Raw genomic sequence first — 6,902 nt, 5'->3', positions numbered from 1 at the left:
TTGAGCGCCTCTGGTGGTGAGAGTGGTAGCCTTGAGAGAGGTTCCTTGAAGGTGGTGGTGAGGGTCTCTTGATCCAAGGAAAGTGATCTATGCCACCTGGGAGTGAACGTATCCTCCCAGGTGGTTCATGACCTTCCACGGGTTGAGATGGTGTAGTAGTGCCATCTAGTGGTGGTAATCAGAGTTAGTCAGGTTATCAATGATGGTGTTATAGTGAAGGTCAGGACAGTGACCAACCTCAAGATCACTGAAGGTCAGTTGAACTTCAGTGGTCGTACATGAGAGACATGTTGCTCCTCCTCCTGTCACCCCCCGCCGGCTTTACCGCTTCCTCATCCTTTTAATACATCGAAACAACGTAAGTATTGTCTGGTGACGTATTTGTCAGTATAACAGCAGAGTTGAGATGCAGCTCCTGGTCCCCACTACCAATTTGGTCACCAAATTATTAATGTTTTAATAGTCTTAATTTTCTTTGGGGTCTAATGTCTTAGAGGGGGGCGGGGATGATTGACCTTAGTGGAGGGGTTTTGATGCGAGGAACTGGAGTTACTCCCCTTCCTCTGATCAATTATTATTATTATTACAATCAAGGGGGAAGCGCTAAACCCGGAGGATTATACAGCGCCTGGGGGGGTATGTGGAAGGCATTCAGGCTTAATTTGGGGAACTGGAGCACAGATCCAATTCCCTAAATCAAGAGCCCCTCACCAACATCAAGGAACCTTCCTTGAGGGGGCCTCTGATCAAACAATAACTCTCACACTAGGCGTTACATTACCCATAATGGTGTATCCAGTTCTGGGCTATTTTTTCCATTATTGAAAAATAACTTAGGGAAGGTCTCTTGATCCAAGGAACTTGCGCATTGTGATCCAGATAGACTTCTATGTAAACAAATTGTTAGTCATCAGGTTTATGTGGAAGAAATATTCAAGATAAAGATAGCCTTACTTACTATGTTAAACATTAATGGGTATATTAGTCAGGCAGTAATATTACCAGTTTATATTAATGGTAATGTTTACATATAAATGTGTAATGTTCATGGTTATAATGCGAATGTTTTGTTTCAGGTGTGATAACTGAGGAGTGCTGTGCCTGGCTGTGTCTGCTGCAACATTGATCAACACAGCAGCTTTGACCAGTCTGGGGAGTGCTGTGCCTGGCTGTGTGTGCTGCAACATTGATCAACACAGCAGCTTTGACCAGTCAGTGGAGTGCTGTGCCTGGCTGTCTGCTGTAACACTGATCAACACAGCAGCTTTGACCAGTCAGGGGAGTGCTGTGCCTGGCTGTGTCTGCTGCAACATTGATCAACACAGCAGCTTTGACCAGTCTGGGGAGTGCTGTGCCTGGCTGTGTGTGCTGCAACATTGATCAACACGGCAGCTTTGACCAGTCAGGGGAGTGCTGTGCCTGGCTGTGTCTGCTGCAACATTGATCAACACAGCAGCTTTGACCAGTCAGTGGAGTGCTGTGCCTGGCTGTCTGCTGTAACACTGATCAACACAGCAGCTTTGACCAGTCAGGGGAGTGCTGTGCCTGGCTGTGTGTGCTGCAACATTGATCAACACAGCAGCTTTGACCAGTCAGTGGAGTGCTGTGCCTGGCTGTCTGCTGTAACACTGATCAACACAGCAGCTTTGACCAGTCAGGGGAGTGCTGTGCCTGGCTGTGTCTGCTGCAACATTGATCAACACAGCAGCTTTGACCAGTCTGGGGAGTGCTGTGCCTGGCTGTGTGTGCTGCAACATTGATCAACACGGCAGCTTTGACCAGTCAGGGGAGTGCTGTGCCTGGCTGTGTCTGCTGCAACATTGATCAACACAGCAGCTTTGACCAGTCAGGGGAGTGCTGTGCCTGGCTGTGTCTGCTGCAACATTGATCAACACGGCAGCTTTGACCAGTCTGGGGAGTGCTGTGCCTGGCTGTGTCTGCTGCAACATTGATCAACACAGCAGCTTTGACCAGTCAGTGGAGTGCTGTGCCTGGCTGTCTGCTGTAACACTGATCAACACAGCAGCTTTGACCAGTCTGAGGGGTGGAGACAACCACACTAGTAAATGGTCTGATCCATAACATTAGTGTTATACCTGTTATATATGGAGATGCAGCAGCTGGAGACGTCGTCAAAGGTGGTCGGGGCCCATTTGTAAGGTATTTCCAGGTTATAAGTCCACTAAAGTTTGGTTATTGAAGCAGATAGTAATTGTATTAGGTGGGAAGGTGGTGGGGAGAATATAGGAAAGATTGTAAGCAACAAAAATTGGAGAAATGGGTTGTAAAACTTAAAATTGAAGACTGATTAGATTTTAGGAAGTTTTAGTTAGTGTAATATGTTTATTATGTAGTCTATACCCATCCTGCAAGATTGTAGGAGGCAGAGATGAAATGTGTAAGTGATATATCATGACTAGGTTGGTAGTGGCCCACGTCAACTGAAGAACCGGGATTCTATCCCTGGCACAGATGGACATGTTTCCTTATATTCATTGACACTGTTCACACAAGGAGGAACACTACAGTAGGCCTACTGGTAGGGGTCGCATCCTGGGGGAGTATAAATACCCTAATAAAAATGCCATCGATGTCATCCTGACTTGCGTAATTCTGTGTTAATCTACCTGGTTAATAATTATACTGAGATAGTTTAGCGTGATGAGGGTGATGGTAGAGGTCTTGATGGCGGGTGTAAGGAAAGCCTATTAAACCAACCATATCCATTATTAAGACATAAAGGAGCACTGAAATAGGCCTATTGGCTCTTGTTAGGCAGGTCCAACTCTCAACCACTCATTTGTCTAACCTATTTTTAAAACTACACAGCCAAAGTTGTAGCTTCACATGACGGGATAAATTTTCCTCAGACAGAATATAATATAGCCTGAAAATCAATAACAATTCCTCAGTAGTGTTGTAGAGGGCTTGGCCAAGTAATTTTATGCTTTGAAGTTCCAAAAATATTTTCAGTAGTATAGCCTTGAGGGTTTAGCGCTTACGTCTCCAGTCTGTATTACAGGGTCTTGGGGGAGCATTTTTGAAATTGGGTTATACAGTATATATTCAGAGACTAGGCTGGTTGATCTTACCTAGACCCCCTTTTAATCTTACCTAGACCCCCCCTTTGATCTTACCTAGACCCCCCTTTGATCTTACCTAGACCCCCCCTTTGATCTTACCTAGACCCCCTTTCGATCTTATAAGCCTAGACCCCCCTTGATCTTTACCCTTCATCCCACCTTGCGCCGCCACTGCTCTGCAAATTAGTAAGGTCTATACCTGGAGTACGCTGCATAGTTGTGGTGTATATATATAACACTAGGTGGTGTTGAGTGGGATAGGTAAGGTATAGAACTGGAGAATCTGCTATATGCATTATGAATGCATATAGCAGGGGAGAGTAATCTCCCCCGAAGGCATAGATTACGTAGAACTGTGGGCCTTGGAACCCACCAACGACCTTCAGAAGTTGTGTGCAATCTGTTATTGCACGTGGCTTCTGTGGGGATGTTGGTGGGTTTCGGGCTTTGGGTAGTGGTTGTGGTGGGTGTTCTACGTATTTTATGCCTTTGGCCAAACTGTGCAAAGTTAAATAATGAATCAATAAGTTTACACAATTTCATCATTTGGAAAATTTAAGCGGCGTTCAGGTTCCTATGAATATAAAATTATTAGCGTTCAGAATTGCAGTTGGTTTAATAGTTTGTAAGTAGTGGAGTAACGCTTTTGGCAGCAGACGTTAATAATGAAAACCTCTGATCTGAAGTGAAGTGTTAGTCGGCAGAAAGGATTCACTAACATCTGATGCTGATGAGTATAGTTAGGGGGTGATTTAGATTGGTATTAGTGAGAATAGGATTATTAACCCTGCTGGGTTAGAAACCCAGAAAATTAGAGGTAGAGTGGGGGCTTGACTGCAGTGGTTCTTAGGTTGTACCTAGTGTGCAAGCCATAACTGGCAGGTAAGGTAGGTTATGAATTCAGACTAGCATACTAGTGTGTTAAGAGACTCGTATACGGCAGGACTCCAACTTGTTAGTTAAGTGTTGGTTGTTTGCTTAGTGTTCTATGAGGGACATGGAAGGGAAGTGTAGGGAAAATAGTGTTGTCTTAATGATCCTAACTACCTTCATGTTGATAAATTAGACACGTGTGCAACTCTTGGGTATCTTTATTGAGGAAACGTTTCGCCACACAGTGGCTTCATCAGTCCATACATAGGAGAAACTTGAAGAACAGGAGGAGAATGAGGTAATCAGTCCCTCAACCTTGAGTCGATGTGTTCAGTCCATCAATCTTGAGTAGGTATTGAGTAGGTATTCTACTCAAGATTGATGGACTGAACACATCGACTCAAGGTTGAGGGACTGATTACCTCATTCTCCTCCTGTTCTTCAAGTTTCTCCTATGTATGGACTGATGAAGCCACTGTGTGGCGAAACGTTTCCTCAATAAAGATACCCAAGAGTTGCACACGTGTCTTAATTTATCAACATGTCGGTTCTCTGAACCATTCATCTACAATACCTTCATGTTAAATTTGGATGCCCTTCAAGGGGTGTCTTTGTACTAGTGACATCTTGATACAAGCAGTTACAAATACCCTTCCCTTCCTTGGATCAAACCTGATTGCCTAACATTTCCCAAGCTGTGTATAATCCTTGTGGATAATTTATCGTTATAGTTACGGGCAATTTACCCAAATAAAATGTGCATACATGTAAATTATTTTTTTTTTTTTTGGGGGGGGGGGGGGGGGTAAACACTAAGGGGACAGGTCGATGACAATCAATCAGGTTTGAATCAAAAGGAAAGTAGTGCAAGTTGACTTTATGTAATTTTTGTTTTTTTATAAAGTTAAATGGGCTCTGGTGGCTAACACTCGCTTCACAAGGTGAGGGCCTGGGTTCGATTACCAGCCAGAGTAGAAACATTATGCGTGTTGCTACCTGTTCCCCATCAGTAAAATGGGTACCTGGGTGTTAGTCGACTGGTGCGAGTCGCATCCTGGGACACTGACCTAATTTGCCCGAAATGCTCAGCTTAACAAGGGGCTTTCTATATAGTATGTCATTACATGTAATACAGGCTTAGTTGACATCACTTACATTTATTACCTTTTACTGTAGTATTATATAGGCGTCTTAAGGGATATTAGGAGGTTTGGCTAGGCCGTAATATACATTTCAGAGTTGACCCTTCAACATGTTTTCATGACAAAAGATTTTGTGGCAATTAGACATAACAGCATATTGTCTCGTGTTCTAACACTGCAAACACTTCTATCTTCCGCGGGCACAACAGTGTTACGACTTTTCACAGTTGCAATACTTTACGAATACAATCTTAGCTTTCTAACAAGAAATTCAAAATGTATCATACCTCAAACTACTAGTAATGGCAGTATTGAGGCTATCCGCTTCAATACTACTATTGTTAGTAGGGTTGGGGTAGGTATTTTTTTTTTTCACCGAGCTTAAAGCTCCCGAATTGTGTGAATGTTGTCCTGCTGACAAATACAGCAGTTGAGGCTTCTCAAAGTTATTTCCTTTTTCTATTTATTTTGTTTTCCTTGAACCTTTCTTTGCTGTGATAAAGAAATACAACTTCTTATTAAAATATAAATAAGTTCATCGAATCTTGTAAGTTGAAGATATTCCCCGTGTTGTGGGCAGCTGCTGCTGTGTGAAGGCCGTGTTGTGGGCAGCTGCTGCTGTGTGGTGAAGGCCATGTTGTGGGCAGCTGCTGCTGTGTGGTGAAGGCCGTGTTGTGGGCAGCTGCTGCTGTGTGGTGAAGGCCATGTTGTGGGCAGCTGCTGCTGTGTGGTGAAGGCCATGTTGTGGGCAGCTGCTGCTGTGTGGTGAAGGCCGTGTTGTGGGCAGCTGCTGCTGTGTGGTGAAGGCCGTGTTGTGGGCAGCTGCTGCTCCGTGTTGTGGGCAGCTGCTGCTGTGTGGTGAAGGCCATGTTGTGGGCAGCTGCTGCTGTGTGGTGAAGGCCATGTTGTGGGCAGCTGCTAAGGCCATGTTGTGGGCCAGCTGCTGCTGTGTGGTGAAGCAGTTGTGGGCAGCTGCTGCTGTGTGGTGAAGGCCATGTTGTGGGCCCGTGTTGTGGGCAGCTGCAAGTCTTCAGAGATGTCATTACCAGCATGTCTGCAAAGATAAAGGAGTGGACATTACTAGATTATTCGTGAACTGCAGTAACCAATACTTTGAAGTGTTGCTATGGATTTAAGAATGCTTCCTTCAACGGTTTGTAGAGAGAAAAATAGCTAAAATATTTTTAAAGCTGATTATCCAAAATTAGTGAAACTGGAGAAATAAGTTTTTTAAATTACCACTGTTGATGGAACGGGAGGTGTTGATGGTGTGGTGGATGGCAGAGGAGTGACTAGTGGCGCCACTATTCTTGACCTCCATGGCTAAATGGCGCCATTGACCTGGAGGAGGGGGGTGATGACGTCAGTGGTTGTTTGTGGGGGGGAGGGAGGGTCGTTAGGAGAAGGATTGAGGGTTGGCTGCTGGTGGAGGGGTTTGGGGGGTGAGTAGTTAGTTGTTACTGGTGGGAGGGGTTTGGGGGGTAGGGGGGATGGCTGTCACTTGGTAATTACCAAGGTACTAACACAGTCTTGTTACTGTTAACGTGGCTGGAACCTTGATATTTGAAACGCCCTGGACACTAGCCCAAAGATACTCGTTTGCCACATACTCTTAATTCTAATGAACAGTCTCCATGGACTCGTTGAAAACCGTCTTCTTGATGTTGGGCTCACGTATTTGACATCAATTGTGGGTTTAGTGCTTAGTTTCGATCAGGGCCGGATTTAGACCTGGGGGGGGAGGCACTTTATTTTTGGGGGGCCCCTCAACATGGAAATTAAAATGAATTACAAATAAGAAATG

The 6,902-nt window shown here is 44.7% G+C and overlaps 1 long non-coding RNA gene across 1 annotated transcript; it reads left to right on the top strand.

Moving 5' to 3' along the window:
• The first annotated feature begins 237 nt into the window (after positions 1 to 237).
• On the top strand, positions 238 to 5,935 carry LOC138853731 (uncharacterized). The gene is made up of 3 exons (XR_011392885.1): positions 238 to 358; positions 1,077 to 2,160; positions 5,711 to 5,935. It is a non-coding gene; the product is annotated as an uncharacterized lncRNA (long non-coding RNA).
• The last annotated feature ends 967 nt before the right edge of the window (positions 5,936 to 6,902 follow it).

This window comes from Cherax quadricarinatus, chromosome 38 (assembly GCF_038502225.1).
Source record: "Cherax quadricarinatus isolate ZL_2023a chromosome 38, ASM3850222v1, whole genome shotgun sequence".
Classification (NCBI taxonomy): Eukaryota; Metazoa; Arthropoda; class Malacostraca; order Decapoda; family Parastacidae; genus Cherax; species Cherax quadricarinatus.
This window is presented reverse-complemented; position numbering and strand designations above follow the sequence as displayed.